This window comes from Pseudophryne corroboree, unplaced genomic scaffold, assembly GCF_028390025.1.
Source record: "Pseudophryne corroboree isolate aPseCor3 unplaced genomic scaffold, aPseCor3.hap2 scaffold_1677, whole genome shotgun sequence".
In the NCBI taxonomy this organism is placed as follows: Eukaryota; Metazoa; Chordata; class Amphibia; order Anura; family Myobatrachidae; genus Pseudophryne; species Pseudophryne corroboree.
Genome location: NW_026968313.1, coordinates 45,791 through 70,871, shown reverse-complemented (window position 1 = coordinate 70,871; position 25,081 = coordinate 45,791). Strand labels below are relative to the sequence as shown.

Below are 25,081 nucleotides of genomic sequence, written 5' to 3'. Positions count from 1 at the left end.
AAAGAGATCTGAATTATACGAGAGCCGACCAGGGGAAACACAAATTATGCAGTCAAGCTTCCCACATTTGGGGAAATCAGAGTGCAATGGGTGAGCCTTGCCCTGGGAGAAGCACCTTCATGATCATAGTATCTCACCTGGCAGGTAAGTAGGAGTTGGGCTAGAGCTGGGGAGGGTCGCTGCTCGGGCACCCCTCTGTCAAGTGAAAGAGATCCAACTGAGGCAGCACAAGGAAACTCTCGAAAGAAGAACAAGGCTAGAGGAAGATCTGAGACAAATAAATCTGACTTTTACCAGAGCTGACCAGAGGAAAGCACAAACACAGTCCCCCACTACCACAAATAATGCAGTCGAGTTTCCCACATTTTGGAAATCACAGGGGTCAGCATACCCAGAATGCAATGAATGAACCTCACCCTGGGAGAACAATCTTCATGACCATGGTATCTCCTATGCAAAATAAGTATGATTTGGGATAGGGCTGGGGAGGGCCGCTGCTCAGGCACATCTCTGTCAAGTAAAGGAGATTCCACTGAGGCAGCACAAGGGAACTCTCATCTGGGGACAACAACTGCAGGGAGAACACATATTTTCAGATGAACATGGGAGGGCAGAAGGCTGCCTAATACTGAAGCACCCCCAAACAACAAACCAAATGCAACAACTAGTGCAAGCATTCCTGGGGGAAGGCCTGCAGCAGATGGATTTGCATACGGTGATGTCATCCAAGCAGTGGGTCAAAGTTGGCTTCAACCCTCGTCTGCATATGAAAAGAGAAAAGGGGCGTGCAGGGCATGGCGGCCTTTTGCGGCGCTTGGATGACCCCTAGTTCACATTAAACACCTCCACCCTCCTTCGGTGTGGGGCTCATGTTGGCTGTGCCCCAGCCCCTGAAGCATTCAAGCTGATTTCTTGCAGTAGCTGGGCACTGTAACAGCTCCAGAGCTGCTCTGTACGGCAAGTAAAAGGGTGTGGGCCCTACAGCACTACCTGTAGTTTGCATTGTGCATTGGAAGGCACAAAGTAAGCAGACAGGAGGAGAAGTCAGGATAGTGCACAAGGGTATAAAAGGGAGGGGCTCATGAAAAAAGAAGTGGAAACAGACAGCAAACTAGGCTGGAGAGAGACCTGAGACAAAGAGATCTGAATTATACGAGAGCCGACCAGGGGAAACACAAATTATGCAGTCAAGCTTCCCACATTTGGGGAAATCGCAGGGGCACCACACCCAGAGTGCAATGGGTGAGCCTTGCCCTGGGAGAAGCACCTTCATGATCATAGTATCTCACCTGGCAAGTAAGTAGGAGTTGGGCTAGAGCTGGGGAGGGTCGCTGCTCGGGCACCCCCCTGTCAAGTGAAAGAGATCCAACTGAGGCAGCACAAGGGAACTCTCGAAAGAAGAACAAGGCTAGAGGAAGATCTGAGACAAATAAATCTGACTTTTACCAGAGCTGTCCAGAGGAAAGCACAAACACAGTCCCCCACTACCACAAATAATGCAGTTGAGTTTCCCACATTTGGGGAAATCACAGGGGTCAGCATACCCAGAATGCAATGAATGAACCTCACCCTGGGAGAACAATCTTCATGACCATGGTATCGCCTATGCAAAATAAGTATGATTTGGGATAGGGCTGGGGAGGGCCGCTGCTCAGGCACATCTCTGTCAAGTAAAGGAGATTCAACTGAGGCAGCACAAGGGAACTCTCATCTGGGGACAACAAATGCAGGGAGAACACATATTTTCAGATAAACATGGGAGGGCAGAAGGCAGCCTAATACTGAAGCACCCCCAAACAACAAACCAAATGCAACAACTAGTACAAGCATTCCTGGGGGAAGGCCTGCAGCAGATGGATTTGCATATGGTGATGTCATCCAAGCAGTGGGTCAAAGTTGGCTTCAACCCTCGTCTGCATATGAAAAGAGAAAAGGGGCGTGCAGGGCATGGCGGCCTTTTGCGGCGCTTGGATGACCCCTAGTTCGCATTAAACACCTCCACCCTCCTTCGGTGTGGGGCTCATGTTGGCTATGCCCCAGCCCCTGAAGCATTCAAGCTGATTTCTTGCAGCAGCTGGGCACTGTAACAGCTCCAGAGCTGCTCTGAACGGCAAGTAAAAGGGTGTGGGCCCTGCAGCACTACCTGTAGTTTGCATTGTGCATTGGAAGGCACAAAGTAAGCAGACGGGAGAAGTCAGGATAGTGCGCAAGGGCATAGAAGGGAGCGGCTCAAGAAAAGAGAAGTTGAAACAGACAGCAAACTAGGCTGGAGAGAGACCTGAGACAAAGAGATCTGAATTATACGAGAGCAGACCAGGGGAAACACAAATTATGCAGTCAAGTTTCCCACATTTGGGGAAATCGCAGGAGCAGCACACCCAGAGTGCAATGGGTGAGCCTTGCCCTGGGAGAAGCACCTACATGATCATAGTATCTCACCTGCCAGGTAAGTAGAAGTTGGGCTAGAGCTGGGGAGGGTCGCTGCTCGGGTACCCCCCTGTCAAGTGAAGGAGATTCAACTGAGGCAGCACAAGGGAACTCTCGAAAGAAGAACAAGGCTAGAGGAAGATCTGAGACAAATAAATCTGACTTTTACCAGAGCTGACCAGAGGAAAGCACAAACACAGTCCCCCACTACCACAAATAATGCAGTCGAGTTTCCCACATTTGGGGAAATCACAGGGGTCAGCATACCCAGAATGCAATGAATGAACCTCACCCTGGGAGAACAATCTTCATGACCATGGTATCTCCTATGCAAAATAAGTATGATTTGGGATAGGGCTGGGGAGGGCCGCTGCTCAGGCACATCTCTGTCAAGTAAAGGAGATTCAACTGAGGCAGCACAAGGGAACTCTCATCTGGGGACAACAACTGCAGGGAGAACACATATTTTCAGATGAACATGGGAGGGCAGAAGGCTGCCTAATAATGAAGCACCCCCAAACAACAAACCAAATGCAACAACTAGTGCAAGCATTCCTGGGGGAAGGCCTGCAGCAGATGGATTTGCATACGGTGATGTCATCCAAGCAGTGGGTCAAAGTTGGCTTCAACCCTCGTCTGCATATGAAAAGAGAAAAGGGGCGTGCAGGGCATAGCGGCCTTTTGCGGCACTTGGATGACCCCTAGTTCGCATTAAACACCTCCACCCTCCTTCGGTGTGGGGCTCATGTTGGCTATGCCCCAGCCCCTGAAGCATTCAAGCTGATTTCTTGCAGCAGCTGGGCACTGTAACAGCTCCAGAGCTGCTCTGTACGGCAAGTAAAAGGGTGTGGGCCCTGCAGCACTACCAGTAGTTTGCATTGTGCATTGGAAGGCACAAAGTAAGCAGACAAGAGGAGAAGTCAGGATAGTGCACAAGGGTATAAAAGGGAGGGGCTCATGAAAAAAGAAGTGGAAACAGACAGCAAACTAGGCTGGAGAGAGACCTGAGACAAAGAGATCTGAATTATACGAGAGCCGACCAGGGGAAACACAAATTATGCAGTCAAGCTTCCCACATTTGGGGAAATCGCAGGGGCACCACACCCAGAGTGCAATGGGTGAGCCTTGCCCTGGGAGAAGCACCTTCATGATCATAGTATCTCACCTGGCAGGTAAGTAGGAGTTGGGCTAGAGCTGGGGAGGGTCGCTACTCGGGCACCCCCCTGTCAAGTGAAAGAGATCCAACTGAGGCAGCACAAGGGAACTCTCGAAAGAAGAACAAGGCTAGAGGAAGATCTGAGACAAATAAATCAGACTTTTACCAGAGCTGACCAGAGGAAAGCACAAACACAGTCCCCCACTACCACAAATAATGCAGTCGAGTTTCCCACATTTGGGGAAATCACAGGGGTCAGCATACCCAGAATGCAATGAATGAACCTCACCCTGGGAGAACAATCTTCATGACCATGGTATCGCCTATGCAAAATAAGTATGATTTGGGATAGGGCTGGGGAGGGCCGCTGCTCAGGCACATCTCTGTCAAGTAAAGGAGATTCAGCTGAGGCAGCACAAGGGAACTCTCATCTGGGGACAACAACTGCAGGGAGAACACATATTTTCATATAAAAATCTTGGTCATGCTCTGGTTTCTCTTCAGAACGAACAAATCTTTCGCCTCTTACTAAAGATTTCCGTGGAGAGGAGCAAAACCGAGTTTTATCTCAATTTTTGCATGCCCCATCTTTTTGGGGTTTCTTTTACCGGTTTAAAGATAGAATGAGTGTGCTTTAATGTAAGCTCATTTGCATAGAAATGACAGTAAATGTTTATTTATGTTCAAACAGAACTTTCTTGACCATGCTACTTGCTTTAAAGATCTGGGAGCACATGGAATACAGTACAAACCATGCTTATAGCAAGGAGAAGCCAGGTGAGAAATCTGCTTTCTTTCAAATTGGGCACTCACTTTGATCTGAATGAGGACTGCTGGCACAGCACTCAGGCGACAGGTGGAATCTTGGTCATGCTCTGGTTTCTCTTCAGAACGAACAAATCTTTCGCCTTTTATTAAAGATTATCCGTGGAGAGGAGCAAAACTGAATTTTATCTCAATTTTTGCATGCCCCATATTATTGGGGTTTCTTTTATCAGTTTAAAGACAGAACGAGTGTGCTTTCTTGTTAGCTTTAATGTAAGTTTATTTGCATAACAATGACAATAAATGTCTGTTTCTTTTCAAGCAGAACTTTCTTGACCATACTAATTGCTTGAAAGATCTGGGAGCACATGGAAAAGAGTACAAACCATGTTTATAGCAAGGGGAAGCCTGGTGAGAAATCTGCTTTCTTTCTTTCAAATTGGGTGCTCACTTTGAGCTGAATGAGGACTGCTGGCATGGCACTCAGGCGACAGGTGGAATCTTGGTCATGCTCTGGTTTCTCTTCAGAACGAACAAATCTTTCGCCTTTTACTAAAGATTTCCGTGGAGAGGAGCAAAACTGAGTTTTATCTCAATTTTTGCATGCCCCATATCATACCTCCCAACTGTCCCGATTTTCGCGGGACAGTCCCGTTTTTTGGGGACTGTCCCGCTGTCCCACCTGCGGGCCGCAGTGTCCCGCGGTGGGGAGGACAATTGGGAGGCTCTGTCTGTCGCTGCCCTGCTTAGCAGAGCAGCGGTGAATAGACGCTGTGCGCATGCGCACAGCGTCTATTCACTGAAGTCAGAGGGAGAGGTGGCATGCCAGCGGCTCACAGAGCGCTGGGCATGCCCGCTCAGTGCCGAAAACGGGGGCGTGACTCGCGATCGCGGGTCCTCCCGCGAAGCCACGCCCCCTTTTACTTAGGCCACACCCTTTTTGGGAGCGCGCGCGACTTCGCCGCGCGTGTGTCCCTCTTTGCGAGCCGACAAAGTTGGGAGGTATGCCCATATTATTGGGGTTTCTTTTATCAGTTTAAAGACAGAACGAGTTTGCTTTCTTGTTAGCTTTAATGTAAGTTTATTTGCATAACAATGACAGTAAATGTTTGTTTCTTTTCAAACAGAACTTTCTTGACCATGCTACTTGCTTGAAAGATCTGGGAGCACATGGAAAACAGTACAAACCATGCAGTATCACAAGAGCCTTTATTTGATCTTTCATGAAGATAGAGCAGAATTGAGGACACGTCAACAATTTCTGCCGAAGGTGGTTCATCTTTCCACATGGTGCCTTTGGCCACTGACACCTTCGTTGAGTCAAAGTCTCTGGCTGTGGTCAGAACTTTGAAAATTTATGTCACCAGAATGGTTCAGATTAGGAAAACAGAGGCTCTGTTTGTCCTGTATGCTCCCAACAGGATTGGGTGTCCTGCTTCCATGTAGACCATTATGCGCTGGATCTGTGGTAAGATTCAGCATGCTCATTCCATGGCAGGATTGCCGTTACTGAATTAGGTGAAGACCCATTCTACTAGAAAGGTGGGTTCATCCTGGGCAGCTGGTCGGGGAGTCTCGGCATTGCAACTTTGCCGAGCAGCTATTTAGTAAACACTTTTGCTAAGTTTTACAAGTTTGATACCTTGGCCGATGATAACTTCAAGTTGGGTCATTCGGTGCTGCAGAGTCGTACGCACTCTTCCACCCGTTCAAGAGCTTTGGTATAACCCCATGGTTCTTAATGTGACCCCAGCATCCTCTAGGTCGTATGAGAAAATAGGATTTTAATACCTTCCGGTAAATCCTTTTCTCTTAGTCTGTAGAGGATGCTGGGCACCCGTCCCAGTCCATACTGTGTCTGCAGTTATTACTTGTGGTTATACACATGTTGTGTTATGGTTCTGGTCAGCTTTTTGCTGCAATTGTTCATGCCGTTGGCTTGTGTTCTGTTGAATGCCACGTTCTGCGGCATGCTTAAGGTGTGAGCTGGTAAGATGCTCACCTTAGTTTAACAATAAATCCTTTCCTCGAAATGTCCGTCTCCATGGGCACAGTTCCTATAACTGGAGTCTGGAGGAGGGGCATAGAGGGAGGAGCCAGTTCACACCCTTTGATAGTCTTAAAGTGCCCATGTCTCTTGCGGATCCCGTCTATACCCCATGGTTCTTAATGTGACCCCAGCATCCTCTACGGACTAAGAGAAAAGGATGCCCTTGCGCACTATCCTGACTTCTCCTCCCGTCTGCTTACTTTGTGCCTTCCAACGCACAATGCAAACTACAGGTGGTGCTGCAGGGCCCACACCCTTTTACTTGCCTTACAGAACAGCTCTGGAGCTGTTACAGTGCCCAGCTGCTGCAAGAAATCAGCTTGAATGCTTCAGGGGATGGGGCATGGCCAACATGAGCCCCACACCAAAGGAGGGTGGGGGTGTTTAATGAGAACTAGGGGTCATCCAAGCACTGCAAAAGGCCGCCATGCCCTGCACGCCCCTTTTCTCTTTTCATATGCAGATGAGGGTTCCAGCCAACTTTGGCCCACTGCTTGAATAACATCACTGTATGCAAATCCGTCTGCTGCAGACCTTCCCCCAGGAAGGCTTGTACTAGATGTTGCATATGGTTTGATATTTGATGGTGCTTCAGTATTAGGCAGCCTTCCGCCCTCCCATGTTCATCTGAAAAGATGTGGTCTCCCTGCAGTTGTTGTCCCCAGACGAGAGTTCCCTTGTGCTTCCTCAGTTGAATCTCCTTAACTTGACGGGGGAGGGGCTGCCCGAGCAGCCACCCTCCCCAGCCCTATCCCAACTCATACTTATTTTGCATATGAGATCTCTTGATCATGAAGATTGTTATCACAGGGTGAGGTTCATCCATTATATTTTAAAATAGGAAGGTACAAATTACATATTTGAATTGCATTTATGTGCTGGATTCAAATGTCCCCCCCCCCCCCCCTTCCTTTCTCAATTGTGCCCGTCAGCAGCTATTCTAAGGTTGCTGCCAATGGGTGTGACACATTAATTTCTTCTGTGGGGTACACTGGACTCCACAAGGATTCACATTGGGGTGTAGAGTAGGATCTTGATCTGAGGCACCAACCGGCTCAAAGCTTTTGACTGTTCCCAAGATGCTCAGTGCATTCTCCTCTATAACCCCGCTTCCATGAACAGGGAGCTCAGTTTGTAGTTGGTGCCTTCAGTAGCAGGCCACTTAACAGGGGCCTGCCTCAGGCAGCCTATTCTTAGCTATAAATTTTGACAAGAAAAGAAGAACTTGTTTTATGAGAATCTACAAGGGCTGCAGCAGGCTAGGTCTAATAGACATCTTTACTGCAGCTTCATCACTCCCAGCGGCGCTGTATACTCCCGTGCCCTGGTTGCTGGGTCACTGCAGCGGAGGGTCCGGTTTCATCCTAAGGTCAGTCACACACACACCACCCTTCCGGATCACGAGGCCGCTGATGAAGGGGAGCGTGGCCGTAGGGGGTGGACCGTGTGCGCACTGGCGTGGACACTGATTACTGGGCAGCCGCTCCACTAGCCACCAGGTACAGTTAAGGAGCACAGGTCTGGGGGTTTTTCTCCTATATTAACCCAATTTTGTACTGCCCGCAGCGCATTGTGATAGGTAATAGGGCCTGATTCAGGTTGGATTGCAATCACAATAAGCGATCCAACTGCAAAAATTGCTAAGAGCATACGCATGTGCCTGCATTTTCTGCGGCACCCCGCAGAGAATGCGATCGCCTCTGCCTGTCAATCGGGGCGGGGGGGGGGATAGGTGGGTCAGCAACACTCCATTTCCAAGTCAGGGATGGAGCGGTGCGGGGGCAAGGCTTCAAAATGGGGTCTGCAACGGAGGAGACACAGGGGGCGTGGTCACAGCGGCTGTATGACATCACATTCAGCCGCTGTGATCACAAAAATGGTGGCGGCTTCCTGCGCGCACATACAGTCTGCACCAGCAGGAGGCTACACCATTTTTTATGATCACGCTGAACTGCAGTGCGACTGCAATTACAGCATGGTCAAGAAGGGAGGCGTCATGCTGGGTGGCCATGCCCTTTCACTGTGCAGGAGCCAGCACTGCTCACACACTAGTCCCCGGGTGCAGCCCCCAACCCCCGGGACACCCGGAGCAACAAAATGTAGATTCAGGCCACCAGGCCACGCCCCTACCTATGAAACCATGCCTCCTTTTTACCATTGCGCTGCTTATCTGCGCGCACTGCATTACAATCTCCCTCGCCACCTCTCTGGGTGTCACCAGTGATAGTGACACCTCTGCCATGCTTGTAGCAGCTGGTCCTAAGATCTACGCCTCAAGCCCTGAGTGTTTGCCCTTGTGACTTGTTGATCATCATAGCGAAGCAGATGCTTACAGAAAACTGCAGGGGCTTAGATTGAAAATAAAAAAATTGATGGGTATAAGGTAGAGAGGAGCGGGTTCGGTTCTCCGAGAACCGAATTCCCCACGAACTCCACGTTGTTTACACTGGTCCGAGGCAGGCTCGGTTGTTCCCGCCTGACTCGGAAAACCTGAACAAGGGAAAATGTCATCATCCCGCTGTCGGATTCTCGCGAGATTCGGATTCCATATAAAGAGCTGCTTGTTGCCGCCATTTTTACTCGTGCTTTGAAGATAGAGCGGAATGGACGTGGCTATGTTCTCTCAGTGGAAATCTCAATATCAGTGCTCAGTATCAGTGGTTACTTATTGCTGCTCAGTAATACTAGTAGTGTGTCTCTCCTGCTCAGTGTCAGTTCTCAGTAGTATCCTCATCAGTGCTCAGTATCACTGCTCATTGTCTTGTGCTGCATTGTGGTGCTCAGCATACTACAGTACATTACTAATAGTCCAGTGCTGCATCTTGCTGCTCAGTGTCAGTTCTAGTATCCTCATCAGTGCTCACTATCACTGTTCATTGCATTTTGGTTTTCTGTATACTACAGTAACATAGTAATATAGTAACATATAGTAACATAGTTTTTGAGGTTGAATAGAGGCAAATTGCCCATCGTGTTCAACCTGTTTTAAGTTGTGATGATTCTACATACTTGCTGAATAATGTTTTATGACTAGTTAGCTACTATAACTCATGGTACCCCCGGATTAACCATGTTGATATTTTAAGTATTATAACCTTAGATAGCTTTTTCATTCAGAAATGTATCCATTCCTTTTTTAAATCCAATTACAGAGTCCGCCATTACCACCTTCCCTGGCAGGGAATTCCACATCCTGATTGCCCTAACAGTGAAGATCATAGTATCTCACCTGGCAGGTAAGTAGGAGTTGGGCTAGAGCTGTGGAGGATTGCTGCTCGGGCACCCCCTGTCAAGTGAAGGAGATCCAACTGAGGCAGCACAAGGGAACTCTCGAAAGAAGAACAAGGCTAGAGGAAGATCTGAGACAAAGAAATCTGACTTTTACCAGAGCTGACCAGAGGAAAGCACAAACACAGTCCCCCATTACCACAAATAATGCAGTCGAGTTTCCCACATTTGGGGAAATCACAGGGGTCAGCATACCCAGAATGCAATGAATGAACCTCACCCTGGGAGAACAATCTTCATGACCATGGTATCTCCTATGCAAAATAAGTATGATTTGGGATAGGGCTGGGGAGGGCCGCTGCTCAGGCACATCTCTGTCAAGTAAAGGAGATTCAACTGAGGCAGCACAAGGGAACTCTCATCTGGGGACAACAACTGCAGGGAGAACACATATTTTCAGATGAAAATCTTGGTCATGCTCTGGTTTCTCTTCAGAACGAACAAATCTTTCGCCTTTTACTAAAGATTTCCGTGGAGAGGAGCAAAACTGAGTTTTACCTCAATTTTTGCATGCCCCATCTTTTTGGATTTTCTTTTATCGGTTTAAAGATAGAATGAGTGTGCTTTAATGAAAGCTCATTTGCATAGAAATTACAGTAAATGTTTGTTTCTTTTCAAACAGAACTTTCTTGACCATGCTACTTGCTTGAAAGATCTGGGAGCACATGGAATACAGTACAAACCATGCTTATAGCAAGGAGAAGCCAGGTGAGAAATCTGCTTTCTTTCAAATTGGGCGCTCACTTTGATCTGAATGAGGACTGCTGGCATGGCACTCAGGCGACAGGTGGAATCTTGGTCATGCTCTGGTTTCTCTTCAGAATGAACAAATCTTTCGCCTTTTATTAAAGATTTCCGTGGAGAGGAGCAAAACTGAGTTTTATCTCAATTTTTGCATGCCCCATATTATTGGGGTTTCTTTTATCAGTTTAAAGACAGAACGAGTGTGCTTTCTTGTTGGCTTTAATGTAAGTTTATTTGTATAACAATGATAGTAAATGTCTGTTTCTTTTCAAACAGAACTTTCTTGACCATGCTACTTGCTTGAAAGATCTGGGAGCACATGGAAAAGAGTACAAACCATGCTTATAGCAAGGGGAAGCCTGGTGAGAAATCTGCTTTCTTTCTTTCAAATTGGGTGCTCACTTTGAGCTGAATGAGGACTGCTGGCATGGCACTCAGGCGACAGGTGGAATCTTGGTCATGCTCTGGTTTCTCTTCAGAACGAACAAATCTTTCGCCTTTTACTAAAGATTTCCGTGGAGAGGAGCAAAACTGAGTTTTATCTCAAATTTTGCATGCCCCATCTTATTGGGGTTTTATTTTATCTGTTTAAAGATAGAACGAGTGTGCTTTAATGTAAGCTCATTTGCATAGAAATGACAGTAAATGTTTGTTTCTTTTCAAACAGAACTTTCTTGACTATACTAATTGCTTGAAAGATCTGGGAACACATGGAAAAGAGTACAAACCATGTTTATAGCTAGGGGAAGCCTGGTGAGAAATCTGCTTTCTTTCTTTCAAATTGGGTGCTCACTTTGAGCTCAATGAGAACTGCTGGCATGGCACTCAGGCGACAGGTGGAATCTTGGTCATGCTCTGGTTTCTCTTCAGAACTAACAAATATTTCGCCTTTTATTAAAGATTTCCGTGGAGAGGAGCAAAACTGAGTTTTATCTCAATTTTTGCATGCCCCATATTATTGGGGTTTCTTTTATCAGTTTAAAGACAGAACGAGTGTGCTTTCTTGTTAGCTTTAATGTAAGTTGCCATAGATGCAGTGAAACACATGTGTAGGGCACGGCGTGTCCGCGTGTATTTGACTCATGTGAAATGTTATAAAACAAAAATATATGATTATGATGTTAGCTGTTAGTCTCCACTAATAGGGAATAGAAGCTGAGCTATAAGAAAGGAATACACTAGATATGATGTCACTTAGCAATTACAATGTCTAAAGTGCATACAGATAGCTACTAATAACTCTTGATAAGAAAGTATATCAGTGTGGGTATATTTATATGATGGGATATTGGGACTAGTGAATATATATCACTCCTGCTGTCCAGATTGGCAATAACCAGACAATTATGATAAGAGTAGAGATGTCACATGGGCTGCTATAGATATTAATTTAATGCTGTATGTGTCATTTGTTACAAATGGATACATTTTCTATGAGTCAGCCTAGCAGCTGCATGTTCTAACAGAACACTATCCTCACACAGAATCTGCTAACCTTGAGATAACTAAATGACAGTGTGTAACAGTCTCTTTACTATAAGACTGTTACAAAGTAATATATATATTTGAAGTCAGTCTAGCAGCTGTGTGTTCCAGCAGTTTATAAGACAAAGAAAATCTCCTATTGTGGAATCTAGACACATGGGACTGCTGGCCTGTGTCATACTATTTCTATGTAATACCAGTAACATGTATATAACTGTTACATAATTGTTACAAATGGATAAATCTTTGAGTCAGCCTAGCAGCTGCATGTCCTAACAGGACACCATAAATCCTTTACAGTGTAACAAATTGATTGGTAACACTTAAAGGCTGGAGAGCAGTTATATGCCTTACTAGCATACTCAATATACCACATTATTACACCAGTTACCACGATTATTGACAGCGCATTTGATATATTATATTACCCTCACACTGAGTCTGTTTACCTTTAGATAACTAAGTGACCGAATATGTAACAGTTTCTCTATCATAAGACTGTTACAAAGTGAGATAGATATATTTGGAAGTCAGTCAAACAGCTGTGTGTTTCAGCGGTTTATAAGAAAATTCCTCATTGTGGAATCTGGACCACTAAGGGTTATTATATATATAGCACATGGAATTGCCACATCTCCCTATATGATAATTTCATTACACTGTAACATAATAAGAATTAACTCTTTAACAGTGTAAATAGAGAGTAATGAATCTCTGACACATGGAATATATTATTTCTTAGATGAATTGGATAAACCATTATGACAGACACTTTGCTTCTTAATAAGAATTGAGGTGGCTATACCTCTAAGGAAAGCATTATTGCCTACGCCTAGATCAGATTAAATAAGATCTGGCTGAATATATGAAGGAAGGTTGCTATTTATATGAGAATTGGAATTGCTATATTCCTTAAGGCAACCCCACCGATTGATATATGTTGTCAATTAAGTATATCTGAACGGCTATATCTGGACCAGATTTAATAAGATCTGGCTGATTATATGAAGGAGGGCTGCTATTTATATTGGAATTGCCATATTCCTTAAGGCAACCGCACCTGTTGGTATATCTCGCCAATTAACTATATCTAAACAGCTAAATTAAAGCTATTCATCATTTTTTTAGTTTGGATATTAATAAATATGATCTTTCCATGATCCATAGAGATTTCCCTATCAAGTGATTCCTTATCCGATATAGAAAGCTATCCCCCTGTGGTATTGAATTTAGGAATATAGTCTTAGGGGACACAGAGAAATAAGTGATCCCCATCTACCTAAGCACCCCACAAATTGGAGGTTAGCTTACCGGTTATACTCAATCACCCCCACAAATTCGCCAATGGGGATGGCTTCCCGGGAGGTAACCCCTATTGAGTGAAGGGAGTATATAGGATACGACCCAGTGGTACCTGACGACATAGATACTAACAGCTATTTAATAACATTACGCTAGAAAGTGATTATTAGCAACATATATATCTATATAAACAACCCCGCCAGGGTTGTGCCTTCAAAAATAATCACACACGGACACGCTTTTTAAACCTTTTTTTCACATCTCTTTATTCTTCTTATGCACATGTATGTTAGTTCTGTGATTTTAACATTTATGTTTCACTGCAGTTTGGGATAATAATATTAATATTTATCCAATTTTAATACATACTTAATAAAGGTTATATTTTATGATTCATTCATTCTGTCCAGTGCGTCAACAGTGCAGATTTCTTCTTGTTTTTTCTCCCAAATTCTATAACAATGACAGTAAATGTTGTTTCTTTTCAAACAGAACTTTCTTGACCATGCTACTTGCTTGAAAGATCTGGGAGCACATGGAAAACAGTACAAACCATGCAGTATCACAAGAGCCTTTATTTGATCTTTCATGAAGATAGAGCAGAATTGAGGACACGTCAACAATTTCTGCCGAAGGTGGTTCATCTTGGTGCCTTTGGCCACTGACACCTTCGTTGAGTCAAAGTCTCTGGCTGTGGTCAGAACTTTGAAAATTTATGTCACCAGAACGGTTCAGATTAGGAAAACAGAGGCTCTGTTTGTCCTGTATGCTCCCAACAGGATTGGGTGTCCTGCTTCCATGTAGACCATTATGCGCTGGATCTGTGGTAAGATTCAGCATGCTCATTCCATGGCAGGATTGCCATTACTGAATTAGGTGAAGACCCATTCTACTAGAAAGGTGGGTTCATCCTGGGCAGCTGGTCGGGGAGTCTCGGCATTGCAACTTTGCCGAGCAGCTATTTAGTAAACACTTTTGCTAAGTTTTACAAGTTTGATACCTTGGCTGATGATAACCTCAAGTTGGGTCATTCGGTGCTGCAGAGTCGTACGCACTCTCCCACCCGTTCAAGAGCTTTGGTATAACCCCATGGTTCTTAATGTGACCCCAGCATCCTCTAGGTCGTATGAGAAAATAGGATTTTAATACCTACTGGTAAATCCTTTTCTCTTAGTCCGTAGAGGATGCTGGGCACCCGTCCCAGTCCATACTGTGTCTGCAGTTATTACTTGTGGTTATACACATGTTATGTTATGGTTCTGGTCAGCTTTTTGCTGCAATTGTTCATGCCGTTGGCTTGTGTTCTGTTGAATGCCACGTTCTGCGGCATGCTTAAGGTGTGAGCTGGTAAGATGCTCACCTTAGTTTAACAATAAATCCTTTCCTCGAAATGTCCGTCTCCCTGGGCACAGTTCCTATAACTGGAGTCTGGAGGAGGGGCATAGAGGGAGGAGCCAGTTCACACCCTTTGAAAGTCTTAAAGTGCCCATGTCTCTTGCGGATCCCGTCTATACCCCATGGTTCTTAATGTGACCCCAGCATCCTCTACGGACTAAGAGAAAAGGATGCCCTTGCGCACTATCCTGACTTCTCCTCCCGTCTGCTTACTTTGTGCCTTCCAACGCACAATGCGAACTACAGGTGGTGCTGCAGGGCCCACACCCTTTTACTTGCCTTACAGAACAGCTCTGGAGCTGTTACAGTGCCCAGCTGCTGCAAGAAATCAGCTTGAATGCTTCAGGGGATGGGGCATGGCCAACATGAGCCCCACACCAAAGGAGGGTGGGGGTGTTTAATGCGAACTAGGGGTCATCCAAGCACCGCAAAAGGCCGCCATGCCCTGCATGCCCCTTTTCTCTTTTCATATGCAGATGAGGGTTCCAGCCAACTTTGGCCCACATCTTGGATGACATCACCGTATGCAAATCCGTCTTCTGCAGACCTTCCCCCAGGAATGCTTGTACTAGTTGTTGCATATGGTTTGATATTTGATGGTGCTTCAATATTAGGCAGCCTTCCACCCTCCCATGTTCATCTGAACAGATGTGGTCTCCCTGCAGTTGGTGTCCCCAGACGAGAGTTCCCTTGTGCGTCCTCAGTTGAATCTCCTTAACTTGACGGGGGAGGGGCTGCCCGAGCAGCCACCCTCCCCAGCCCTATCCCAACTCATACTTATTTTGCATATGAGATCTCTTGATCATGAAGATTGTTCTCACAGGGTGAGGTTCATCCATTATATTTTAAAATAGGAAGGTACAAATTACATATTTGAATTGCATCTATGTGCTGGATTCAAATGTCCCCCCCCCCCCTTCCTTTCTCAATTGTGCCCGTCAGCAGCTATTCTAAGGTTGCTGCCAATGGGTGTGACACATTAATTTCTTCTGTGGGGTACACTGGACTCCACAAGGATTCACATTGGGGTGTAGAGTAGGATCTTGATCTGAGGCACCAACCGGCTCAAAGCTTTTGACTGTTCCCAAGATGCTCAGCGCATCCTCCTCTATAACCCCGCTTCCATGAACAGGGAGCTCAGTTTGTAGTTGGTGCCTTCAGTAGCAGGCCACTTAACAGGGGCCTGCCTCAGGCAGCCTATTCTTAGCTATTAATTTTGACAAGAAAAGAAGAACTTGTTTTATGAGAATCTACAAGGGCTGCAGCAGGCTAGGTCTAATAGACATCTTTACTGCAGCTTCATCACTCCCAGCGGCGCTGTATACTCCCGTGCCCTGGTTGCTGGGTCACTGCAGCGGAGGCTCCAGTTTCTTCCTAAGGTCAGTCACACACACACCGCCCTTCCGGATCACGAGGCCGCTGATGAAGGGGAGCGTGGCCGTAGGGGGTGGACCGTGTGCGCACTGGCGTGGACACTGATTACTGGGCAGCCGCTCCACTAGCCACCAGGTACAGTTAAGGAGCACAGGTCTGGGAGTTTTACTCCTATATTAACCCAATTTTGTACTGCCCGCAGCGCATTGTGATAGGTAATAGGGCCTGATTCAGGTTGGAATGCAATCACAATAAGCGATCCAACTGCAAAATTTGCTAACAGCATACGCATGTGCCTGCATTTTCTGCGGCACCCCGCAGAGAATGCGATCGCCTCTGCCTGTCAATCGGGGCGGGGGGGGGAGAGGGGGGTCAGCAACACTCCATTTCCAAGTCAGGGATGGAGCGGTGCGGGGGCAAGGCTTCAAAATGGGGTCTGCAACGGAGGAGACACAGGGGGCGTGGTCACAGCGGCTGTATGACATCACATTAAGCCGCTGTGATCACAAAAATGGTGGCGGCTTCCTGCGCGCACATACAGTCTGCACCAGCAGGAGGCTACACCATTTTTTATGATCACGCTGAACTGCAGTGCGACTGCAATTACAGCATGGTCAAGAATGGAGGCGTCATGCTGGGTGGCCATGCCCTGTCACTGTGCAGGAGCCAGCACCGCACACACACTAGTCCCCGGGTGCAGCCCCCAACCCCCGGGACACCCGGAGCAACAAAATGTAGATTCAGGCCACCAGGCCACGCCCCTACCTATGAAACCATGCCTCCTTTTTACCATTGCACTGCTTATCTGCGCGCCCTGCATTACAATCTCCCTCGCCACCTCTCTGGGTGTCACCAGTGATAGTGACACCTCTGCCATGCTTGTAGCAGCTGGTCCTAAGATCTACGCCTCAAGCCCTGAGTGTTTGCCCTTGTGACTTGTTGATCATCATAGCGAAGCAGATGCTTACAGAAAACTGCAGGGGCTTAGATTGAAAATAAAAAAATTGATGGGTATAAGGTAGAGAGGAGCGGGTTCGGTTCTCCGAGAACCGAATTCCCGACGAACTCCACGTGGTTTACACTGGTCCGAGGCAGGCTCGGTTGTTCCCGCCTGACTCGGAAAACCTGAACAAGGGAAAATGTCATCATCCCGCTGTCGGATTCTCGCGAGATTCGGATTCCATATAAAGAGCTGCGCGTTGCCGCCATTTTTACTCGTGCATTGAAGAGAGAGCGGAGAGGACGTGGCTATGTTCTCTCAGTGGAAATCTCAATATCAGTGCTCAGTATCAGTGGTTACTTATTGCTGCTCAGTAATACTAGTAGTGTGTCTCTCCTGCTCAGTGTCAGTTCTCAGTAGTATCCTCATCAGTGCTCAGTATCACTGCTCATTGTCTTGTGCTGCATTGTGGTGCTCAGCATACTACAGTACATTACTAATAGTCCAGTGCTGCATCTTGCTGCTCAGTGTCAGTTCTAGTATCCTCATCAGTGCTCACTATCACTGTTCATTGCATTTTGGTTTTCTGTATACTACAGTAACATAGTAATATAGTAACATATAGTAACATAGTTTTTGAGGTTGAATAGAGGCAAATTGCCCATCGTGTTCAACCTGTTTTAAGTTGTGATGATTCTACATACTTGCTGAATAATGTTTTATGACTAGTTAGCTACTATAACTCATGTTACCCCCGGATTAACCATGTTGATATTTTAAGTATTATAACCTTGGATAGCTTTTTCATTCAGAAATGTATCCATTCCTTTTTTAAATCCAATTACAGAGTCCGCCATTACCACCTTCCCTGGCAGGGAATTCCACATCCTGATTGCCCTAACAGTGAAGATCATAGTATCTCACCTGGCAGGTAAGTAGGAGTTGGGCTAGAGCTGTGGAGGATTGCTGCTCGGGCACCCCCTGTCAAGTGAAGGAGATCCAACTGAGGCAGCACAAGGGAACTCTCGAAAGAAGAACAAGGCTAGAGGAAGATCTGAGACAAAGAAATCTGACTTTTACCAGAGCTGACCAGAGGAAAGCACAAACGCAGTCCCCCACTACCACAAATAATGCAGTCGAGTTTCCCACATTTGGGGAAATCACAGGGGTCAGCATACCCAGAGTGCAATGAATGAACCTCACCCTGGGAGAACAATCTTCATGACCATGGTATCTCCTATGCAAAATAAGTATGATTTGGGATAGGGCTGGGGAGGGCCACTGCTCAGGCACATCTCTGTCAAGTAAAGGAGATTCAACTGAGGCAACACAAGGGAACTCTCATCTGGGGACAACAACTGCAGGGAGAACACATATTTTCAGATGAACATGGGAGGGCAGAAGGCTGCCTAATACTGAAGCACCCCCAAACAACAAATCAAATGCAACTACTAGTGCAAGCATTCCTGGGGGAAGGCCTGCAGCAGATGGATTTGCATATGGTGATGTCATCCAAGCAGTGGGTCAAAGTTGGCTTCAACCCTCGTCTGCATATGAAAATAAAAAAGGGGTGTGCAGGGCATGGCGGCCTTTTGCGGCGCTTGGATGACCCCTAGTTCGCATTAAACACCTCCACCTTCCTTCGGTGTGGGGCTCATGTTGGCTATGCCCCAGCCCCTGAAGCATTCAAGCTGATTTCTTGCAGCAGCTGGGCACTGTAACAGCTCCAGAGCTGCTCTGTAAAGCAAGTAAAAGGGTGTGGGCCCTGCAGCACTACCTGTAGTTTGCATTGTGCGTTGGAAGGCACAAAGTAAGCAGACGGGAGAAGTCAGGATAGTGCACAAGGGCATAGAAGGGAGCGGCTCAAGAAAAGAGAAGTGGAAACAGACAGCAAACTAGGCTGGAGAGAGACCTGAGACAAAGAGATCTGAATTATACGAGAGCCGACCAGAGGAAACACAAATTATGTAATCAAGTGTCCCACATTTGGGGAAATCGTAGGAGCAGCACACCCAGAGTGCATTGGGTGAGCCTTGCCCTGGGAGAAGCACCTTCCTGATCATAGTATCTCACCTGGCAGGTAAGTAGGAGTTGGGCTAGAGCTGGGGAGGGTCGCTGTTCGGGCACCCCCCTGTCAAGTGAAGGAGATCCAACTGAGGCAGCACAAGGAAACTCTCGAAAAAAGAACAAGGCTAGAAGAAGATCTGAGACAAAGAAATCTGACTTTTACCAGAGCTGACCAGAGAAAAGCACAAACACAGTCCCCCACTACCACAAATAATGCAGTCGAGTTTCCCACATTTGGGGAAATCACAGGGGTCAGCATACCCAGAATGCAATGAATGAACTTCACCCTGGGAGAACAATCTTCATGACAATTGTATCTCCTATGCAAAATAAGTATGATTTGGGATAGGGCTGGGGAGGGCCGCTGCTCAGGCACATCTCTGTCAAGTAAAGGAGATTCAACTGAGGCAGCACAAGGGAACTCTCATCTGGGGACAACAACTGCAGGGAGAACACATATTTTCAGATGAACATGGGAGAGCAGAAGGCTGCCTAATACTGAAGCACCCCCAAACAACAAACCAAATGCAACAACTAGTACAAGCATTCCTGGGAAAAGGTCTGCAGAAGACGGATTTGCATACGGTGATGTCATCCAAGCAGTGGGCCAAAGTTGGCTGGAACCCTCATCTGCATATGAAAAGAGAAAAGGGGTATGCAGGGCATGGCGGCCTTTTGCGGCGCTTGGATGACCCTTAGTTAGCATTAAACACCTCCACCCTCCGTCGGTGTGGGGCTCATGTTGGCTATGCCCCAGCCCCTGAAGCATTCAAGCTGATTTCTTGCAGCAGCTGGGCACTGTAACAGCTCCAGAGCTGCTCTGTAAGGCAAGTAAAAGGGTGTTGGCCCTGCAGCACTACCTGTAGTTTGCATTGTGCGTTGGAAGGCACAAAGTAAGCAGACAGGTGAAGTCAGGAGAGTGCACAAGGGCATAGAAGGCAGCGGCTCAAGAAAAGAGAAGTGGAAACAGACAGCAAACTAGGCTGGAGAGAGACCTGAGACAAAGAGATCTGAATTATACGAGAGCCGACCAGGGGAAACACAAATTATGCAGTCAAGTTTCCCACATTTGGGGAAATCACAGGAGCAGCACACCCAGAGTGCAATGGGTGAGCCTTGCCCTGGGAGAAGCACCTTCATGATCATAGTATCTCACCTGGCAGGTATGTAGGAGTTGGGCTAGAGCTGGGGAGGGTCGCTGCTCGGGTACCCCCCTGTCAAGTGAAGGAGATCAAACTGAGGCAGCACAATGGAACTCTCGAAAGAAGAACAAGGCTAGAGGAAGATCTGAGACAAAGAAATCTGACTTTTACCAGAGCTGACCAGAGGAAAACACAAACACAGTCCCCCACTACCACAAATAATGCAGTTGAGTTTCCCACATTTGGGGAAATCACAGGGGTCAGCATACCCAGAATGCAATGAATGAACCTCACCCTGGGAGAACAATCTTTATGACCATGGTATCTCCTATGCAAAATAAGTATGATTTGGGATAGGGCTGGGGAGGGCCGCTGCTCAGGCACATCTCTGTCAAGTAAAGGAGATTCAACTGAGGCAGCACAAGGGAACTCTCATCTGGGGACAAAAACTGCAGGGAGAACACATATTTTCAGATGAACATGGAGAGCAGAAGGCTGCCTAATACTGAAGCACCCCCAAACAACAAACCAAATGCAACAACTAGTGCAAGCATTCCTGGGGGAAGGCCTGCAGCAGATAGATTTGCATATGGTGATGTCATCCAAGCAGTGGGTCAAAGTTGGCTTCAACCCTCGTCTGCATATGAAAAGAGAAAAGGGGCGTGCAGGGCATGGTGGCCTTTTGCGGCACTTGGCTGACCCCTAGTTTGCATTAAACACCTCCACCCTCCTTCGGTGTGGGGCTCATGTTGGCTATGCCCCAGCCCCTGAAGCATTCAAGCTGATTTCTTGCAGCAGCTGGGCACTGTAACAGCTCCAGAGCTGCTCTGTAAGGCAAGTAAAAGGGTGTGGGCCCTGCAGCACTACCTGTAGTTCGCATTGTGCGTTGGAAGGCACAAAGTAAGCAGAAAGGAGGAGAAGTCAGGATAGTGCGCAAGGGCATAGAAGGGAGCGGCTCAAGAAAAGAGAAGTGGAAACAGACAGCAAACTAGGCTGGAGAGAGACCTGAGACAAAGATATCTGAATTATACGAGACCTGACCAGGGGAAACACAAATTATGCAGTCAAGTTTCCCACATTTGGGGAAATCGCAGGAGCAGCACACCCAGAGTGCAATGGGTGAGCCTTGCCCTTGGAGAAGCACCTTCATGATCATAGTATCTCACCTGGCAGGTAAGTAGGAGTTGGGCTAGAGCTGGGGAGGGTCGCTGCTCGGGCACCCCCCTGTCAAGTGAAGGAGATCCAACTGAGGCAGCACAAAGGAACTCTCGAAAGAAGAACAAGGCTAGAGGAAGATCTGAGACAAAGAAATCTGACTTTTACCAGAGCTGACCAGAGGAAAGCACAAACACAGTCCACCACTACCACAAATAATGCAGTCGAGTTTCCCACATTTGGGGAAATCACAGGGTTCAGCATACCCAGAGTGCAATGAATGAACCGCACCCTGGAGAACAATCTTCATAACAATGGTATCTCCTATGCAAAATAAGTATGATTTGGGATATGGCTGCGGAGGGCTGCTGCTCAGGCACATCTCTGTCAAGTAAAGGAGATTCAACTGAGGCAGCACAAGGGAACTCTCATCTGGGGACAACAACTGCAGGGAGAACACATATTTTCAGATGAACATGGGAGGGCAGAAGGCTGCCTAATACTGAAGCACCCCCAAACAACAAACCAAATGCAACAACTAGTGCAAGCATTCCTGGGGGAAGGCCTGCAGCAGATAGATTTGCATATGGTGATGTCATCCAAGCAGTGGGTCAAAGTTGGCTTCAACCCTCGTCTGCATATGAAAAGAGAAAAGGGGCGTGCAGGGCATGGTGGCCTTTTGCAGCACTTGGCTGACCCCTAGTTTGCATTAAACACCTCCACCCTCCTTCGGTGTGGGGCTCATGTTGGCTATGCCCCAGCCCCTGAAGCATTCAAGCTGATTTCTTGCAGCAGCTGGGCACTGTAACAGCTCCAGAGCTGCTCTGTAAGGCAAGTAAAAGGGTGTGGGCCCTGCAGCACTACCTGTAGTTCGCATTGTGCGTTGGAAGGCACAAAGTAAGCAGAAAGGAGGAGAAGTCAGGATAGTGCGCAAGGGCATAGAAGGGAGCGGCTCAAGAAAAGAGAAGTGGAAACAGACAGCAAACTAGGCAGGAGAGAGACCTGAGACAAAGAGATCTGAATTATACGAGACCTGACCAGGGGAAACACAAATTATGCAGTCAAGTTTCCCACATTTGGGGAAATCGCAGGGGCAGCACACCCAGAGTGCAATGGGTGAGCCTTGCCCTGGGAGAAGCACCTTCATGATCATAGTATCTCACCTGGCAGGTAAGTAGGAGTTGGGCTAGAGCTGGGGAGGGTCGCTGCTCGGGCACCCCCCTGTCAAGTGAAGGAGATCCAACTGAGGCAGCACAAGGAAACTCTCGAAAGAAGAACAAGGCTAGAGGAAGATCTGAAACAAAGAAATCTGACTTTTACCAGAGATCAGAGGAAAACACAAACACAGTCCCCCACTGCCAACAAATAAAGCAGTCACGTTTCCCACATTTGGGGAAATCACAGGGGTCAGCATACCCAGAATGCAATGAATGAACCTCACCCTGGGAGAGTAATCTTCATGACCATGGTATCTCCTATGCAAAATAAGTATGATTTGGGATAGGGCTGGGGAGGGCCGCTGCTCATGCACATCTCTGTCAAGTAAAGGAGATTCAACTGAGGCAGCACAAGGGAACTCTCATCTGGGGACAACAACTGCAGGGAGAACACATATTTTCAGATGAACATGGGAGGGCAGAAGGCTGCCTAATACTGAAGCACCCCCAAACAACAAACCAAATGCAACAACTAGTGCAAGCATTCCTGGGGGAAGTTCTGCAGAAGACGGATTTGCATACGGTGATGTCATCCAAGTAGTGGGTCAAAGTTGGCTTCAACCCTCATCTGCATATGAAAAGAGAAAAGGGGCGTGCAGGGCATGGCGGCCTTTTGCGGTGCTTGGATGACCCCTAGTTCGCATTAAACACCCCACCCTCCTTTGGTGTGGGGCTCATGTTGGCCATGCCCCATCCCCTGAAGCATTCAAGCTGATTTATTGCAGCAGCTGGGCACTGTAACAGCTCCAGAGCAGCTCTGAACGGCAAGTAAAAGGGTGTGGGCCCTGCAGCACTACCTGTAGTTTGCATTGTGCATTGGAAGGCACAAAGTAAGCAGACAGGAGAAGTCAGGATAGTGCGCAAGGGCATAGAAGGGAGCGGCTCAAGAAAAGAGAAGTTGAAACAGACAGCAAACTAGGCTGGAGAGAGACCTGAGACAAAGAGATCTGAATTATACGAGAATCGACCAGGGGAAACACAAATTATGCAGTCAAGTTTCCCACATTTGGGGAAATCGCAGGAGCAGCACACCCAGAGTGCAATGGGTGAGCCTTGCCCTGGGAGAAGCACCTACATGATCATAGTATCTCACCTGCCAGGTAAGTAGAAGTTGGGCTAGAGCTGGGGAGGGTCGCTGCTCGGGTACCCCCCTGTCAAGTGAAGGAGATCCAACTGAGGCAGCACAAGGGAACTCTCGAAAGAAGAACAAGGCTAAAGGAAGATCTGAGACAAAGAAATCTGACTTTTACCAGAGCTGACCAGAGGAAAGCACAAACACAGTCCCCCACTACCACAAATAAAGCAGTCGAGTTTCCCACATTTGGGGAAATCACAGGGGTCAGCATACCCAGAATGCAATGAATGAACCTCACCGTGGGAGAACAATCTTCATGACCATGGTATCTCCTATGCAAAATAAGTATGATTTGGGATAGGGCTGGGGAGGGCCGCTGCTCAGGCACATCTCTGTCAAGTAAAGGAGATTCAACTGAGGCAGCACAAGGGAACTCTCATCTGGGGACAACAACTGCAGGGAGAACACATATTTTCAGATGAACATGGGAGGGCAGAAGGCTGCCTAATACTGAAGCACCCCCAAACAACAAACCAAATGCATCAACTAGTGCAAGCATTCCTGGGGGAAGGCCTGCAGCAGATGGATTTGCATACGGTGATGTCATCCAAGCAGTGGGTCAAAGTTGGCTTCAACCCTCGTCTGCATATGAAAAGAGAAAAGGGGCGTGCAGGGCATGGCGGCCTTTTGCGGCGCTTGGATGACCCCTAGTTCGCATTAAACACCTCCACCCTCCTTCGGTGTGGGGCTCATGTTGGCTATGCCCCAGCCCCTGAAGCATTCAAGCTGATTTCTTGCAGCAGCTGGGCACTGTAACAGCTCCAGAGCTGCTCTGTACGGCAAGTAAAAGGGTGTGGGCCCTGCAGCACTACCTGTAGTTTGCATTGTGCATTGGAAGGCACAAAGTAAGCAGACAGGAGGAGAAGTCAGGATAGTGCACAAGGGTATAAAAGGGAGGGGCTCATGAAAAAAGAAGTGGAAACAGACAGCAAACTAGGCTGGAGAGAGACCTGAGACAAAGAGATCTGAATTATACGAGAGCCGACCAGGGGAAACACAAATTATGCAGTCAAGCTTCCCACATTTGGGGAAATCAGAGTGCAATGGGTGAGCCTTGCCCTGGGAGAAGCACCTTCATGATCATAGTATCTCACCTGGCAGGTAAGTAGGAGTTGGGCTAGAGCTGGGGAGGGTCGCTGCTCGGGCACCCCCCTGTCAAGTGAAAGAGATCCAACTGAGGCAGCACAAGGAAACTCTCGAAAGAAGAACAAGGCTAGAGGAAGATCTGAGACAAATAAATCTGACTTTTACCAGAGCTGACCAGAGGAAAGCACAAACACAGTCCCTCACTACCACAAATAATGCAGTCGAGTTTCCCACATTTGGGGAAATCACAGGGGTCAGCATACCCAGAATGCAATGAATGAACCTCACCCTGGGAGAACAATCTTCATGACCATGGTATCTCCTATGCAAAATAAGTATGATTTGGGATAGGG

General features: G+C 47.3%; 27 non-coding genes across 27 annotated transcripts; 7 read left to right on the top strand and 20 right to left on the bottom strand.

The window, feature by feature from the left end:
- Positions 1–304: 304 nt before the first annotated feature.
- LOC135001806 (U1 spliceosomal RNA) lies at positions 305–467 on the bottom strand. The gene has a single exon (XR_010203135.1). It is a non-coding gene; the product is annotated as a U1 spliceosomal RNA (small nuclear RNA).
- Positions 468–1,141: 674 nt separating this feature from the next.
- Positions 1,142–1,304, bottom strand: LOC135001761 (U1 spliceosomal RNA). The gene has a single exon (XR_010203094.1). It is a non-coding gene; the product is annotated as a U1 spliceosomal RNA (small nuclear RNA).
- A 152-nt stretch (positions 1,305–1,456) lies between these two features.
- Positions 1,457–1,620, bottom strand: LOC135001793 (U1 spliceosomal RNA). Its single transcript, XR_010203122.1, has one exon. It is a non-coding gene; the product is annotated as a U1 spliceosomal RNA (small nuclear RNA).
- A 671-nt stretch (positions 1,621–2,291) lies between these two features.
- Positions 2,292–2,454, bottom strand: LOC135001818 (U1 spliceosomal RNA). Its single transcript, XR_010203147.1, has one exon. It is a non-coding gene; the product is annotated as a U1 spliceosomal RNA (small nuclear RNA).
- Positions 2,455–2,606: 152 nt separating this feature from the next.
- On the bottom strand, positions 2,607–2,770 carry LOC135001832 (U1 spliceosomal RNA). Its single transcript, XR_010203159.1, has one exon. It is a non-coding gene; the product is annotated as a U1 spliceosomal RNA (small nuclear RNA).
- A 674-nt stretch (positions 2,771–3,444) lies between these two features.
- Positions 3,445–3,607, bottom strand: LOC135001756 (U1 spliceosomal RNA). Its single transcript, XR_010203090.1, has one exon. It is a non-coding gene; the product is annotated as a U1 spliceosomal RNA (small nuclear RNA).
- Positions 3,608–3,759: 152 nt separating this feature from the next.
- LOC135001803 (U1 spliceosomal RNA) lies at positions 3,760–3,923 on the bottom strand. The gene has a single exon (XR_010203132.1). It is a non-coding gene; the product is annotated as a U1 spliceosomal RNA (small nuclear RNA).
- Positions 3,924–4,067: 144 nt separating this feature from the next.
- Positions 4,068–4,183, top strand: LOC135001775 (U5 spliceosomal RNA). The gene has a single exon (XR_010203106.1). It is a non-coding gene; the product is annotated as a U5 spliceosomal RNA (small nuclear RNA).
- A 270-nt stretch (positions 4,184–4,453) lies between these two features.
- LOC135001789 (U5 spliceosomal RNA) lies at positions 4,454–4,570 on the top strand. Its single transcript, XR_010203119.1, has one exon. It is a non-coding gene; the product is annotated as a U5 spliceosomal RNA (small nuclear RNA).
- A 286-nt stretch (positions 4,571–4,856) lies between these two features.
- On the top strand, positions 4,857–4,969 carry LOC135001787 (U5 spliceosomal RNA). The gene has a single exon (XR_010203117.1). It is a non-coding gene; the product is annotated as a U5 spliceosomal RNA (small nuclear RNA).
- Positions 4,970–9,793: 4,824 nt separating this feature from the next.
- Positions 9,794–9,957, bottom strand: LOC135001800 (U1 spliceosomal RNA). Its single transcript, XR_010203129.1, has one exon. It is a non-coding gene; the product is annotated as a U1 spliceosomal RNA (small nuclear RNA).
- Positions 9,958–10,101: 144 nt separating this feature from the next.
- On the top strand, positions 10,102–10,217 carry LOC135001778 (U5 spliceosomal RNA). Its single transcript, XR_010203108.1, has one exon. It is a non-coding gene; the product is annotated as a U5 spliceosomal RNA (small nuclear RNA).
- A 270-nt stretch (positions 10,218–10,487) lies between these two features.
- On the top strand, positions 10,488–10,603 carry LOC135001779 (U5 spliceosomal RNA). Its single transcript, XR_010203109.1, has one exon. It is a non-coding gene; the product is annotated as a U5 spliceosomal RNA (small nuclear RNA).
- A 286-nt stretch (positions 10,604–10,889) lies between these two features.
- Positions 10,890–11,005, top strand: LOC135001768 (U5 spliceosomal RNA). The gene has a single exon (XR_010203099.1). It is a non-coding gene; the product is annotated as a U5 spliceosomal RNA (small nuclear RNA).
- Positions 11,006–11,280: 275 nt separating this feature from the next.
- On the top strand, positions 11,281–11,396 carry LOC135001786 (U5 spliceosomal RNA). The gene has a single exon (XR_010203116.1). It is a non-coding gene; the product is annotated as a U5 spliceosomal RNA (small nuclear RNA).
- Positions 11,397–18,016: 6,620 nt separating this feature from the next.
- LOC135001799 (U1 spliceosomal RNA) lies at positions 18,017–18,180 on the bottom strand. The gene has a single exon (XR_010203128.1). It is a non-coding gene; the product is annotated as a U1 spliceosomal RNA (small nuclear RNA).
- A 671-nt stretch (positions 18,181–18,851) lies between these two features.
- On the bottom strand, positions 18,852–19,014 carry LOC135001764 (U1 spliceosomal RNA). Its single transcript, XR_010203096.1, has one exon. It is a non-coding gene; the product is annotated as a U1 spliceosomal RNA (small nuclear RNA).
- Positions 19,015–19,166: 152 nt separating this feature from the next.
- On the bottom strand, positions 19,167–19,330 carry LOC135001791 (U1 spliceosomal RNA). The gene has a single exon (XR_010203121.1). It is a non-coding gene; the product is annotated as a U1 spliceosomal RNA (small nuclear RNA).
- A 671-nt stretch (positions 19,331–20,001) lies between these two features.
- Positions 20,002–20,164, bottom strand: LOC135001753 (U1 spliceosomal RNA). Its single transcript, XR_010203087.1, has one exon. It is a non-coding gene; the product is annotated as a U1 spliceosomal RNA (small nuclear RNA).
- Positions 20,165–20,316: 152 nt separating this feature from the next.
- LOC135001796 (U1 spliceosomal RNA) lies at positions 20,317–20,480 on the bottom strand. Its single transcript, XR_010203125.1, has one exon. It is a non-coding gene; the product is annotated as a U1 spliceosomal RNA (small nuclear RNA).
- Positions 20,481–21,153: 673 nt separating this feature from the next.
- Positions 21,154–21,316, bottom strand: LOC135001835 (U1 spliceosomal RNA). Its single transcript, XR_010203161.1, has one exon. It is a non-coding gene; the product is annotated as a U1 spliceosomal RNA (small nuclear RNA).
- A 152-nt stretch (positions 21,317–21,468) lies between these two features.
- On the bottom strand, positions 21,469–21,631 carry LOC135001817 (U1 spliceosomal RNA). The gene has a single exon (XR_010203146.1). It is a non-coding gene; the product is annotated as a U1 spliceosomal RNA (small nuclear RNA).
- Positions 21,632–22,305: 674 nt separating this feature from the next.
- Positions 22,306–22,468, bottom strand: LOC135001825 (U1 spliceosomal RNA). The gene has a single exon (XR_010203154.1). It is a non-coding gene; the product is annotated as a U1 spliceosomal RNA (small nuclear RNA).
- Positions 22,469–22,617: 149 nt separating this feature from the next.
- On the bottom strand, positions 22,618–22,782 carry LOC135001836 (U1 spliceosomal RNA). The gene has a single exon (XR_010203162.1). It is a non-coding gene; the product is annotated as a U1 spliceosomal RNA (small nuclear RNA).
- A 670-nt stretch (positions 22,783–23,452) lies between these two features.
- LOC135001816 (U1 spliceosomal RNA) lies at positions 23,453–23,615 on the bottom strand. Its single transcript, XR_010203145.1, has one exon. It is a non-coding gene; the product is annotated as a U1 spliceosomal RNA (small nuclear RNA).
- Positions 23,616–23,767: 152 nt separating this feature from the next.
- LOC135001807 (U1 spliceosomal RNA) lies at positions 23,768–23,931 on the bottom strand. The gene has a single exon (XR_010203136.1). It is a non-coding gene; the product is annotated as a U1 spliceosomal RNA (small nuclear RNA).
- Positions 23,932–24,903: 972 nt separating this feature from the next.
- On the bottom strand, positions 24,904–25,067 carry LOC135001782 (U1 spliceosomal RNA). The gene has a single exon (XR_010203112.1). It is a non-coding gene; the product is annotated as a U1 spliceosomal RNA (small nuclear RNA).
- Positions 25,068–25,081: the final 14 nt, after the last annotated feature.